We start from the raw sequence: 15,519 nt of genomic DNA on the forward strand, positions 1-15,519 counted from the left end.
GACGATGGGGGTACCTAGTCGGGGGTGCAGGCCCATCGTCTTGGTGGTCCGCCAGCTCGTGTCCGGATCCAGGAAAGCTCCAGCGGGGTGGCAGCAAGCGGCTCAGCGGCACAGAGTGAGCCGCTGCAGTAATATTTTATTGATGATACGAGTTGTTCACATAGTTTACAAAGTACGGGGCGCGCGTCCCAATCGCCTGAAGATCCAGGAAAGAAAAAACAAGCGTAAGGCCAATGCCACTCAATTGCCACCAAGTTTTAGCCATAACAAATATAGGCTCTCACACGCCCTAGCGATTTACAATGGCGACATTCAACTAGGGAGTGAGAATGAGAGCCTTGGCACTACTGATATTTAATGCTGTCGGCACAAAAGTATCAAAGTAGTGATGTACGGTGCGGCGGCGCCGGCTCTGCTTGTAAAGCTTCAGGGGCGCCGCTTTTGGGAGCACGTGTAGGGCTCAATGTGGCGCGGCCTCCAGTGACGGGGCTCCAAGCTGCGTGGAACACATGTAAATCCGAGCGGCTCGTAGGGCTCCAGGGGGCGCGAGCAGAACGTGCATGTCTGGCACCCTGTGGTGCGTCGGTGCAACTACACAAGGCGCGCGCGCGGTAGAAGCTCGGAGTCGCGGAGGCGTAGCCCTACGTCACGCGTGGTCCATTCCAGCCTGGTCTACGGCAGTACTTCGGTGGCTTCTCGCTGGAGGCGCGTGGCGGCACCGGGTGCTTCCTGGGTCACGTGGTCGGCGGCGACGATGGCTGACGATGGGGGTACCTAGTCGGGGGTGCAGGTCCATCGTCTTGGTGGTCCGCCAGCTCGTGTCCGGATCCAGGAAAGCTCCAGCGGGATGGCAGCAAGCGGCTCAGCCGCTGCAGTAATATTTTATTGATGATACGAGTCGTTCACATAATTAACAAAGTACGGGGCGCACGTCCCAACCGCCTGAAGATTGCCAGTAAAGAAAAAACAAGCGTAGGGCCAATGCCACTCAATTGCCGACAAGTTTTGGCCATAACAAATCTAGGCTCCCACAGGGGATTTACTAAACGTTACATGATGGTGAAAATGTTAATTTTATTTAAATTTAATATTTAATGGTCTTAATGTTGTTATTATTGACTAAATATCTTGAAACAAATTTGATGTCAGATAACATCTTCTTCCTTTGAGATTTTTACTTAACGGTAGAAAATATAAAAAAGTTTTATCTTATTTTTATATAATACTTAACGTTATTTTTTTCACATTATGTAACGTTCATACTTAACGCTACATAATGTGAAAAAAATTTGATTTTATTTATATCAAATAACAATGCTCTTACCGTTTTTTGAGAACGCGTAAATATCTTGAAACTAATTTTATGTCAGATAACATATTCTTAATTTATGATTTATAGTTACATAATGTAGAAAAAGTATAATTTTATTTAAATCTAATTGCAATGGTCTTATCGCTTATCTGCGAATGCCAAAATATATTACTACTAACATAATGTCAGATAACATGTTCTTGGTTAGAGGTTTTTACTTAATGTTACGTGTAATTAAAAAAAGAATTAATGTATATCAATTTACTAGTTAATGGTCTCAATGTGTAATTGCGAATGCTTTTAAACAAATTAAAAAAAAACAGTTAACTTGTTCTTGATTTGCGATTTTTACAGAGGTATATGATATAACTGAAAAATATTGCAAGAAAAGTGTAAAGTCTGTTTAGTCAAAAGAGACAAAAACTAATAAACTAATAAAAGAGAACATTTTTTAACTTTAAATAATATGTAAAAAGTGAAATTTAATATAAATCTAGTAGCTAATGATTTACCGTTATTTTGAAAATGTTTTAAAACTAGTATTTTGACAGATAGCCTGTTCTTGCTTTATGGTTTTTATTTACGGTTACATGTTTCATTTTACTTAAATCAAATAGCTAGTGGTGTTTACTTTATTTTTTGGAATACCTAAGTACCTTAAAACCAATTTAATGTCAGATAACAGGTTCTTGCTTTGGGATTTTTGTTCAACTTTACATGAGTTGAAAATGTTTCATTTTATTTAAAACCAAAAGCTAATGGTCTTCACAGTAATTTGCGATTGCTGAAATATTTCTAAACTAATTTTATGTCAGATAACATGTTTTTGATTAACGTTACATGCTATTAAAAATGTTCAATTTTATTAAAATCTAATAGAAATCGTCTTAAAGCTAATTTTCGAATGTCTAATTATATTGAAACTAATTTGATGTCAGATAACATGTTCTTGCTTTGGGGTTTTTAAACGTCACATGATAATAATAAACTTGAATTTAATAGAAATCTAGTAGTTTTAACGTTCATTTGCGAAGATCTAAATATCCCTCGAAAAGTTTTATGTCAGATAACATGTTCTTGGTTTAAAGTTTTTATTTAACATTACATGATATTAAAAAGTTATATTTTTATAGCAGTCTAGTAGATTGTCTAACGTTAATTTTCGAATGCCTAAATAAATATATTTAAATAAATTTATAGTCAGATAACATGTTTTTCCTTTGAGGTTTTCACAAAGGTGTATAGCTTGTGATATGCCATCAAAATACTGTGAGCACTGGTGTAAAGACTGCGTAGTCAAAAGAGATTTAATAAAAGCTCAGTCTCGATGAACCGCTTTCGATCGCTGAGCAAGATCACTATCTCGCAGTTTCGCACTATTTAAAAACGATACAGTTTTTTACCGTATTATGATATTTTTAAATGGATAGTTTTATATAAATCTATAGACTAATGGTTTTTCTGTTATTTTGCAAACGTCTTAATAGTTTAAAACTAATATTCTGTCAGATAACATGTTCTTGCTTTGGGGTTTTTGTTTAACTTTAAATGAGTTGAAAATGTTTCAGTATACGTTAATTTGCGATTGCCGATATTTTCATAAACTAATTTTATGTAAGATAACATGTTTTTGATTTTCATTTAAAATATTCAATTTTATTAAAATCTAATAGAAATGGTCTTAAAGTTAATTTTCGAATGTCTAAATATATTGAAACTAATTTGCTATCAGATAACAGGTTCTTGCATTTTTTATTTTAACGTCACGTGCTATTAAAAAAAATAATTGAATTGCAATTTAGTAGTTTCAACGTTCATTTGCAAATGCCTAAATGTCCTTAAACAAATTTTGTGTCAGATAACATGTTCATGCGTCAAGGTTTTCACAAAGATATTCGTTACGACTGCAAAATATTGTTAGCACCGGTGTAAAGTCTGTGTAGTAAAAACAAAAATATCTCGATTAAACGCTCCCGATCGCTGAGCGTGATCACTGTCTCGCACTATCGCATTATGTAAAAGCGAAACAGTTTTTAAAATTTACATTATAATAAAAAGTATAATTTTAGGTAAATCAAATTGATAATGCTCTTAACGTTAATTTGCGATTGTCTACATATCTTAAAACAATTTTTTTGTTAGATAACATGTTCTTGTTTAAAGGTCTTTAACGATACATGGTGTGAAAGATGTATAATTCTATTTAAACCTAATAGCTAATGCCCCTAACGTTAATTTGCGTGTCAAACTATATTTAAGCTACTTTGATGTAAGATAACACGTTCTTGCTTTGAGGTTTTTATTTAACGTTTCAATATAATTTAATAGCAATTTAGTAGTTAATGGTCTTAACGTTCATACCCGATTGCCTAAATATATTTAAATTAATTTTATGTCAGTTAACACGTTCTTGATTCGACGTTTTTACCTAACGCTACATGATGTTAAAATGTTTATTTTATATAAATCGAATAGGTAATGGTCTTAATATTAATTTGAAATTCCTAAATATCTTGAAATCAATTTTATTTCAGATAACATGTTTTTAAAGAGGGGCTTTTACTTAACGATACATAAAGTAAAAATGAATACTCTTATCTAATAGCTAATGGTATTAATTTTAATTTGAAATGACTAAATGCTTTCCTATTTAATTTCAGATAACATGTTCTTGATGTGGGTCTTAACTTAATGTTACATGCAGGGCTGTGGAGTCGTTAAAAAAAACACGACTCCGACTCCGACTCCGATTCCGATATTTACAAACAACACGACTCCACTCCGACTCCGACTCCGACTTCGACTCCGACTCAAAAAAGTTTAATTTATCAGGTATTTTTGGTGTTTTTCTACACGTTTAATATTCATACGCTATACACATTCATTATTACGCAATTAAAAATTCATAAATTTCATAATTTAAAAAAATGCTCGGAGTCGCTCATTTTTCACGACTCCGACTCCGACTCCAACTCCGGCCAAAACACCACGACTCCACGACTCCAACTCCGACTCCGACTCCGACTCCACAGCCCTGGTTACATGACATTTAAATGATTAATTTAATGTAAGTCTAATAACTAATGGTCTTCATGTTAATTTGGAATTACTAAAAATCCCAAAACCAATTTCATGTCAGATAACATGTTCTTGATGAGGGGTTTTTACTTAACGTATAATATGTTAAATGTGTATAATATTATTTAAATCTAATGTCTAATTGTCTTAACGTTAATTTTCATGTGTCAAAATTAAATTTGAAATTAATTAAACGTCAGATAACATGTTTTTGCTTATAATTTTTTACCTAACGTTACATAATATTAAAAAACTATAATGTTACATCAATCTAGTAGTTAGTACTGGTGTAAAGTCAAAAGCGATTTATTAAAAACCATTAGTCTCAATGAACCGCTCCCGATCGCTAAGCAAGATCACAATCTCGCACCATCGCACTATGTAAAAGCGAAACAGTTTTTAACGTTAAATTATATCGAAAACACTATAGTTTTATATATAAATATAGTAGCTAATGTTTTTATCGTTATTTTGCAAATGTCTAAATAATTTAAAACAATTTTACTGTTAGATAAGATATTCTTGTTTAAGTTTTTACTTACGATACATGATGTTAATGATGTATAATTTTATTAAAATATAATAGCTAATTGTCGTTACGTTCATTTGCGTGTAAAAATATATTTAAACTATTATGATGTCAGATAACATGTTCTTGGTATGAAGATTTTTTAAAAAAGCACGCGTTTTGCCAACTATTTAATACAATAGTTGATAATATATGTAAGCAAATTGAAAACCGTTTTTCTTCAATGTCCAAATTGGAATATTTTCACCTTCTGGAGAAAGAAAAATATGAGCAATATAAGGGAAAATTTCCAAATGAATTACTTACCAAACTGCAACAATTCTATGGAACATTATTTGATTATATAAGTTTAAAAAATGAGCTTGCTGTTCTTTATCATTTGCCTGAATTTACAGAGAAATCTGTTCATGAGCTTGTACAATTTATGAACACAAATAATTTTGAGTCAGGTTTTCAGGAAATAGATAAATTAGGCAAACTAATATTAACTCTTCCAAGCAGTACTGCTTCAGCAGAACGTTCATTTTCTGCTCTGAAACGAATTAATATTTGTTATCGAAGTACCCAAGGCCAAGAAAGGCTATGTGGCTTAGCTTGATTTCAATAGAAAAAGGGATCCTTATGGATATTAAAAAGAAGAGCACTTTATATGACAGCGTGATAGATAAATTTATGATCAAAAAAAGAAGATTAGATTATATATATAAATAATTATAAGTTTGTGTTTATTTATTTATTTATATATGGGAAAAAGCTCGACTAATAAAAATGAAAAAATGTACTTTTTTTTATTTTTTATAGCACACCCAATATTAACACCCACCGTACGCCACTGATAAAATCCTAACAGCTTTTTAACGGTAAATAATGTAGAAAAAGTATTCTTGTACTTAATGATCTTAACGTTAATTTGCAAGTGTCAAAATATATTAAAACTTGTTTGATGTCAGATAGCATGTTATTTCTTTGGAGCTTTTACTTAACGTTACAGGATGTTGAAAATGTTTAATTTAATGTAAATATAATAGCTAATGGACGCAAAGTCAATTTGAAATGCCTAAATATCTTGAAACCTATTTTGGGTCAGATAACATGTTTTTGATTTGGGGGGTTTTAATTAACGATACACACTGTTGAAAATGATTAATTTTACTAAAATCTAATTGAAATGATCCAAAAGTTAATTTTCTAATGTCTAAATATATTGAAACTAATTTGGTGTCAGATAACATGTTCTTGGTATGAAGATTTTTTATATCATTACATGATATTAAAATCCATAATTTTATATCAGTCTAGTAGTTTAAACGTTCATTTGCAAATGCCTAAATATCATTAAACAAAATTTATGTCAGATAACATGTTCTTGATTTAGGGTTTTCACAAAGGTATATAACGTGCGATATGCCTTCAAAATATTGTTAGCAAAAGAGATTTGATGAAACTCCATAATCGCGATCTACCGCTCTCGATCGCTGAGCAAGAACACTATCTCACACTACCGCTTTATGTAAAAGTGATCCAGTTTTTTTAACGTTAAATGATATTATAAAAGGATAGTTTTATACAAATATATTGGCTTATGGTTTTACGGTTATTTTGCAAATATCTGAATTGTTTAAAACTAATATTTTGTCAAGTAATATGTTCTTGCTTTGGGGTTTTTATTCAACTTTATATAATGTTGGAAATGTTTTATTTTACTTAAAACTAAAAGCTAATGGGCTTCACGTTATTTTGCAATTGCCAAAATATTTCTAAACTAATTTTATGTCAGATGTTTTTGATTTTGGGGTCTTAATTAATGTTACATGCTGTTGAAAATGTTCAATTATATTAAAATGGCTAATTTTCAAATGTCCAAATGTATTGAAATTAATTTGATGTCAGATAACATGTTCTTCCTTTTTTTATCTTAACGTCACATGCTATTAAAAACTATAATTTAATTGGAATCTAGTAGTTTTAACGTTCATTTGAGAATGCCTAAATATCCTTTAGTAAAATTTATGACAGATGTGGTTTTCACATAGGTATGTATATAACGTGCAATTTCACAGGATTGTCCCATAGCCGTGACGGCACGAACCATTGGTGTTGAGCGCGACGGTTGGCGGCGATCAGAACCAAACAGTTGGTTGGCGTGCGACGCGTCATAATCACGTGCGCGTGTTTATTTACCAAGCACCGACTAAATATCGCATTTATCTGTGTCGTCGTGTGTTATTTGATGTATTTCCAATCATGGTTTATACGTATTGTGTCCCAAATTGCAACGGAAACTACAAGAACGGCCCAAAAGTTAGCGTCTTCGAATTTCCTCGAGAAGAAGCGACTAAAAACAAATGGATCCGGGCGATTCATCGAGCACATTTTTCTCCTACTCGACATTCTAGAGTACGTATCGTTTTTACATATATTAGTGGTTGCATATATTTTGTATATTTATCAATACACACACCTAACCTACAATATAATGTATCATAACATAACATAGGTATGCGAGCGCCACTTCACCGAAACGGATTTCAGACGAAATAGTGAATATTATGACGAAAGAACTGGACGTCATTGCATTGAAGGAATCACCAGTTGCGTCGAAGCTACCCAATTGTCCAGATTATATATCTGCTTCTGAAGTAGAAACTTCAACGAAAGAGAGTGCAGAAGAGAGACGCACACGTATCGATAATTCCAATATATTTTAAAAGCTGCAATTGTCAACAGCTATCGTTCCAAAGCTAAATATGCTATATATAATAGAATATTTTCCAATTTTAATCAATTTATTGTTTGTCTAGAAAACCATAATGTCAACGAGGGGTGGACCATAATCAAGAAAAACGGTCTGGTAAAATTTATTTTAATAGAAAACGTTCCAGCCGCCGTCATTACGCTCTCTGCCAAGACTTAAAATTAACATTGTATAAAAACAAACCCCAGCTAGAGTATGCTCAGGATAAGGATTCTGGTTTGTTATTGTGTGCGCGAACTGTGTGGCTCAAAACAATTTCGCTCAAAATATTTTTTTATTTTATTTTAAAAGAAAATATATATTTATTTAACATACATACATCTGAGCTAAGTTGGAAATTTCAACGGACAATTAAAAATATGTTATATAATCGAAGAAACCAGATATTGATGTCATTAATTAAATATTTGCAAAATTCAAAATCTTTCACTAGTCAAAAAAATAATTTAGTCTTTAGCTATTCTTCAAAAGCAAAAATATATGAAATGGGGAAAGAAATTATTCGCAGATTGTTTAATGGCTCCACGTCTCTATTAAATCATTAGAGTCCATTGAATAAATTAAAAAATTATCATTGGCGCAACGATAAGAATAATAACTTTTTTAAGCCTTACAGAGAATAGTGTAAAAAACCAACAACGTACGGATTAATAGAAAAATAATTAAAATATTTTAATCCACGGGTAAGAGAACGAATAACTTACAGTGTATATTTGAAGCCTTGATGTCAATTAACCCAGATATGCCCAAGAAATTTTGTTCTCTTATTATTTCATTTATAAATAAAAAACAGTGGCACGAGTTTAGTGACCTACCCATGGGACAGTGGGCATATCTGGGTTAAACCAATATCAACACAAAATTATTTAAAATAAATCACTAGAGAAGATCGAACTTCTGTGCCACACTGCACTTTAATGACGAATACCAGCGTTGACGAATCAGCGACTGTCCTTAAAAGAGAAAGCGAGACAACGAAGTACACGCTACATCGCTTCTCCCTCTCATATACATATACATGCACACAATAACAAACCGGCATCCTTATCCTGAGCGTACTCTAACTCGTTTAAATAATAAACAAATCCCATTAGTGTTTCAAAATATTAATGATGTAAATGAAACATTAAATACTTTTAAATCTTCTCACAAAAATGTAAGCAGGAGTTCCATCAATGATAATATTCAATTGATCCTCGATACGTTGGCATCGACTCTTACATAAATAGATGACTATCGATTTTTTAAGCGAACAAGTAAAACTTTTCAATTGTAAAAAAATCGTTATAGATATTTTGTAATATTTTGATCTCAATATCTCCACACGCATATAGATCAGAAGCTTTGACTATATAATTGTACCTTATCCGACTACAGTTCATAAAATTTGTTTAAAATATAATTCCGATCCTCAGATTGAACAAAATGAGGCAAATTTTATAACTTATATTAAACAAAAATTTAATTTTTTAAAAAATAGTGATAAAATTGTTAGTTTAACGATTGCCGAAATTTATATTAAGCCATATTTTGATTATAAAGGAGGAAATATTGTAGGTACGGCTTATAACACTGAAGAAGCAGCTAAATCTGCTCATCTATTTATATTACAAAGTTTGCTTTCTTCGTTTAAACAAGTTGTGTATATTTTACCTGTAAAAACGATGAAAGCAATAGAATTATTAAACTTCATTGAAAGAATTGTAGTCGGTCTACAAAATATAGGATTTAATGTAGTCTGTGTCGTAAATGACAATAATTCTATTACTCGTAAAGCGATGTATTATTTTGCTTCACCTCCTCAAGTCAGTATAGTTTATAAACATCCTTGCAAAGATAATGCACCTTTGTTTTATATTTTAGATTCTGTTCACGTATTGAAATGTATACGAAATAATTGGATTAATCAGAAAGATACCGATCAGTCGATTAAGTTTCCATCTTTTGAAAATGTAAACGATGATACTTTATCTGTAGCTTCCTTTTTAAATGTGAAAAAGTTGTATGAAATGGAAAATAATCAACTTGTCAAATATGCTTACACATTAAATTAAAAATCTCTCTCACATAGTTGCTTTGAAAAACAAAATGTAAAATTAGTATGAAATATATTTAACGGCTGTTAGAAATAAGTCAGCAGTATAATTTATGTAACCACCGATCTACTGCTGAATTTATTTGGTTAATAAAAACTTAGTGGGATATAGTAAATGTAAAAACACTGCACAAACAACCACAGTTACCTATATTTATATATTTAGCAGGCTATTGTGTAAGAGTAGTATTATAAAGTGTGATATTTGTAAAAAGTTTTTAGTTTTAGACAAACATTTAAATTTTACTAATATAGAAGAACATTACAATTTTATTAAGAATGTTGATAGAGGCGGTTTATGTATCCGCACTTTGATTTAGTAAATGTAATTATGTTAATTTATATTACAATAAACATATTAATTAGCACTAGTCATTAAGATGAGTTTTTAAAATGTAAAGCTCAGAGGGAATTAGTAATATGTTTAACGTTAAATACAGTCTAAGAACATGATTTTTTGTCCATAATTGAAGCATACCGATTTGTTAGTAGTAGTTTTTTAACGTTAAACGATATTATTAAAGAATAGTTTTGTATAAATCTAGTAGCTAATGGTTTAAATGTTATTTTACAAATGTCTAAATATTTTAAAACTAATTTATTGTCATGTAACATGTTCTTGATTTGGGGTTTTTATTTAACTTTACATGAATTGAAAATTTTTCATTTTATTTAAAACCAAAAGCTAATAGTCTTCACGTTAACTTGCGATTGACGAAATATTTCTAAACTAATTTTATGTCAGATATCACGTTTTTGATTTGTAGGTTTTGATTAAAGTTAGTTGCTGTTGAAAATGTTCAATTTTATTAAAATGTAATAGAAATGGCCTGAAAGTTATTTTTCGAATGTCTAAATATATTGAAACTAATTTTATGTCAGATAACATATTCATGCTTTGGGGTTTTTTTAACGTTACGTGATATTAAAATTTATAATTTTATATCTATATTTGCAAATTTTTATCAGATAACATGTTCTTGGTTTGGAGTTTTTATTTAACGTTACATGATAGTAAATAGATATAATTTTATTGCAATCTAGTAGATGGTCTTAACGTTAATTTGCGAATACCTGAATATATTTAAACAAATTTATGTCAGTTAACATGTTTTTGGTTTGGAGTTTTTGCGATATGACTGCAAACTATTGTAAGCACTGGTGTAAAGTCTTTATAGTCAAAAGAGATTTTATAAAAACACTTGATGAACCGCTCTTCATCACTAAGCAAGAACACCACCTCGCACTACCGCACTGTGTAAAGATGAAACAGTTTTTTAACATTAAATGCTATTAAAAACTATATTTTCATATAAATCTAGTAGCTAATGGTTTTACCGTTATTTTGCAAATGTCTAATTATACCAAAACCTTTTTATTTCAGATAACACGTTCTTGGTTTAAAGTTTATATTTAACGTTACATGCTGTTGAAAAAGTACAATTTTATTTCAATATAAAAGCTAACGATCTTAACGTTAATTTGGAATGCCTAAATATTTTTAAAGCAATTGAATGTCATTACGTAATGTTACATGATATTAAAACAGTTAATTTTATTTTAATCCAATAGTTAATAGTCTTATCGTTAATTTGTGAATGCCTAAATATCTGTAAATATCATGTGTTATGACTATAATATTGTAAGAACTCAAAGACATTGCAATGCTCATGATAGAAACGTTCCTCTCTTTAGTGTGACGTCAACAAGAATGATTTTGAGTAAATAGAAAATAATTCAGAAAAAGTTATAGTTAAAAAAACATCGGACACTGAATTGTTAATGCAAGAAATGAAAAAAAGCATTAATTCGCTTACAAATGATACCAAAGCCACAAAAGAAATTGATTCGTGGGACTTACCAAAGCATTTCAAGCTTCTGGAATCGACTGGTAAACGAAGTCGAATCTTAGAAAAACTTTTTAATTGCTTGCTGTAAATTCAACGGCAAGTGAACGGGTGTTTTCCGTTACTAATATTTCAACAAAAATTCGAAGTTCATTGAAATTTGAAACCCTAGATGCATTGATATTTTTAAAATATTACATTTTAGAAAAAAATAACACTAATGAATTTTAAATTTGGCTTTTGAATTTAAAAAAAATATATAAAAACGTGTGTAGGAAATGTAAGAAATGTAATGTATATAATAATAATGTACTTAATTAAGTATTTTTATATGTATGTTCTTTGAAGTTTGAACGATATGTGTGTGTGTACATGAATATTTCGATTGAATAAAATATTAACAATTTTACATCTGATTTTATTTTCTAATCAATTTTTTTTATTTATTACCGAAGTCAAATATTTTAGTTTATATTACATACCAAGATATATAATATAATATTCGTAAATTTGAGCTCCGGGTCAGTATATAATAGTTGACAAAAATTACCAGGAACCGAACCGGGTACCCGGTTCTTTTATATAAAAAACCGAGAACTGGTTAATTAATTTGGGCGTATATTTGGATACCCTAGATCAGTAATGGCGAACCTTTTTGGGAAGTGGGTCAAATTTTGTTCATTATTTTTTCACTTTCACCATTGCCATATTTAGGTCAGGTCAGACACTGGCGACCTGAATATGGCAATGGTGAAAGAAGAGATCTGTAAGACAAACACAAAATATAGAGAAAGATTGACGAACCATACTAATTAACTTCCAAAGGACTTCAATCCAATATAGGAAACGCCTGAAGAGGAGGGAATTATTATGAAGTATTGTCTAAATTGGAGCAGTTTTCTTGGATTTCAAGAGAGCCTTCGAAACAATAGACAGAAAAATAATGTTAAAGAAATTGGAGAGTATAGGTATAAGTGATATAGTTTTAAGATGGTTTAATAATTACTTATATAAAAGAAAACAAAAAGTTAAAATAAATAATGTATATTCTGAAGAGAAATTAGTGTCTTATGGAGTACCACAAGGGTCTAAATTGGGACCATTGTTATTTGTTTTGTATATTAATGATATAGTTAATAACGTGAAAAAATGTAAAATTCATCTATTTGCGGATGACACATTAATGTATTGCATAGGTGATAACATTAAAGAAATTGTAAATAATTTAAATAATCAATTAAGTATATTAGAAATATGGTTAAAGAATAATGTACTTAAATTAAATGAGAATAAAACTAAATGTATGTTTATTAATTATAAAAATGTGTTAGATAATAGTACCAAAATAGTAATAAATAACTCTAGTATAGAAATAGTGGATAATATAAAATATTTAGGAGTAATTGTTGATACAAAATTAAATTTTAAAGAACATTGTAATTACATATTGAAAAAAAATTAGTAGAAAAATAGGTTTATTATCTAGATTAAGAAATATATTAAGTATAAATACAAAAAAAATAATTTACAATAGTATAATATTGCCCCATTTTAATTATTGTGCAACACTATTAAATATGTTAAATAAATTAGACAAACAAATGTTGCAATGAGAGTAATCTTAAATAAAAATAGATTAACTAATTGTAAAAGTATGATTGATAGATTAGAATGGTTGAATGTTCAAGAAATATTGAGTATGAATGTTTTAGTATTTATATATAAGTTAGAAAATAATATGTTACCAGAATATTTTAATAAGTATTTAATAAGAAATAAAGATGTACATAAATATAATACTAGAAATAGAGAAAATTTAAAGATAATTAAGTATAAGAAAACGAGTACGGCTAGGGGAATTATGCACGGAGGTTTTGATTTATATAATAGTCTTCCAAGAGAAATCCGAAACAGCAAAAATATAACGGGTTTCATAAATGGAATAAAAAAAAACCTTCGTACATATAGAAATAAATTATAATATTAAGTCTTTATTATTGTATATTTTTATTTTTTATTTCTGTTATGTATTTTTTATATATTTTTATATATGTTTACTAAATTTGTTAGATGTAAAGATTAGCTATTAAGCTAAATAAATTAATAAAATAAATAAATAAAATGATTTCTTCAGTCGTAAAGTGAATCGGTTATGGGCGACTCACCCACCTGTCACTAAACGGACAAACTATTTTTAAACTGTTAACTAATTTATGCATTCGAGCTTTTTATAGTTTCGAAATTTTACATGTGAATAATGAGATTGCAATGTGGCACGTTGCCGACGCCGATGCGTTATCGATTTGTTTACCCCTCTCATCCTAAGGGTAGGTCCTGGCGGAGAGCAAACGGGTGCGCAGTACGCTGTCGGTGTATTTAGGGCACGCCCTCGCAGATTTGTTCTATGAAAATTGAATAACAACATTTCATCCAAGCATGCAAAATAAGCTGCAGTATTTGTGTCATTAGTGCATAACGATAAAAGCAGAAGACCTATGCTAGAAACTCCCGAAGGGGTGAACTATTCTTTCGACAATCTATGTCTATGATTGCTCAATTACCTCAGGAATAATACTAATACCGAAGGCTTTACTGTGTCGAAAGATTTCGTCACTGTTTTTATGAAAGATATGAGATTAGTTACCGTGATGAAAGCCATGCTATTGACCACAAAAATTCCCGAAAGTATTTTTAATAATTTGCGACTGGTTCTTTATGCACAATTTGTTATCCTTTTTATTAATAAGAGGGATTCTAATTATCAGGAAATAATGACTCGGCTCATAAATACGCTTTAGAGGAGCGGTGAGACCGACAAAACCATGGTTTTAAAATTGCTCGTCAAATCCGTTCGTTGACCCTAGTTGCTAATATAAATTATGCATTGCAACTGAAAATATATTTTCCTTGGATCCAGTGGAAAATTATATTTTGCCGTCATAATGCCGCCTTATTTGATCCCAAGGGTCTAAAAATATAAGTGGACCCGGCACTAAGCATGTTTAAAATAAACACGAAGCTATGTATATTGAGATTTCTTCTTTGCTCATATTTTTAACATTTAATAGAAAGAGAGAGAATTTAAAAGAAACCGACATCACTAAGCTAGGATTAGTTGCTTGGTTTCAACAGAATAATTAATTTACCTTAAAAAAACAGCGCATGAAATTTAAAATAAATATAATATCATACAAACAGTGCGATAGTTTTAAAATTGTAATAGTCCAGTCAAATAAGGCGAAATAAAGGCTAAATCTCGGAATGAAAGATAACAAGCTGAAATTTTGCACAGACCTTCGTTTTGATGTTCTAAGGACAGGGTAAAAAGTCTCATAAAATATCGTGTCTGCTAATCAAGATATCAAAGGTCACAAAATTTGTTTTTTTGCAAATATCTCGCGTTTTATGCATCGCACGTCATTAAATGCTTTACAAAACTTTTAAAGCATAAAATTTTCTACAAGTTTGGTTAAAATATTTGTTTTGTATCATTAACAGTTTTTGAGATATAGCGCGAAGAGTGGGAGGCGTACATCCGTTTATAGAATCTAGCGAGTATTTCTACCTGCTTAACTTGGTATAAGCTTTGAAAAAGTAAACAATCGTGAAAAAGTAGTCTCGGCAAGTCGTTTGAACCATAATTTTATTACTTTCTTCATTGTAATATTAGGAATTAAGAATGAAATATTGCTTTACAAGAAATTTGTGCGAAAAAATTGAAAGAGTTGAGAGATGTCCTTACGGAGTATGTACCAGATGATAAGAAGATCATTTCCAAATTAAGAGAAAAATATTTAACTGATATTACTATTATAACGAAGATTGGATCATTCCCTATTTTTTCTTTTCGCGATGCTCAAGCTTAAGTTTTATCCATAGCTTGGTATGAAAATAAAAAAGGCA

At 30.5% G+C, this 15,519-nt stretch overlaps 1 protein-coding gene and 1 long non-coding RNA gene across 2 annotated transcripts in view; one reads left to right on the forward strand and one right to left on the reverse strand.

The window, feature by feature from the left end:
- Nucleotides 1-15,519, reverse strand: part of LOC148234668 (NPC intracellular cholesterol transporter 1 homolog 1b-like) — a 39,387-nt gene that overhangs the window by 7,812 nt on the left and 16,056 nt on the right. The gene's annotated exons all lie outside the window — the stretch shown is intronic.
- Nucleotides 7,022-12,025, forward strand: LOC148234669 (uncharacterized). The gene is made up of 2 exons (XR_015809650.1): nt 7,022-7,316; nt 7,417-12,025. It is a non-coding gene; the product is annotated as an uncharacterized LOC148234669 (long non-coding RNA).

This window comes from Plectrocnemia conspersa, unplaced genomic scaffold, assembly GCF_051122295.1.
Source record: "Plectrocnemia conspersa isolate PC_06_02 unplaced genomic scaffold, ASM5112229v1 ptg000005l, whole genome shotgun sequence".
Lineage (NCBI taxonomy): Eukaryota > Metazoa > Arthropoda > Insecta > Trichoptera > Polycentropodidae > Plectrocnemia > Plectrocnemia conspersa.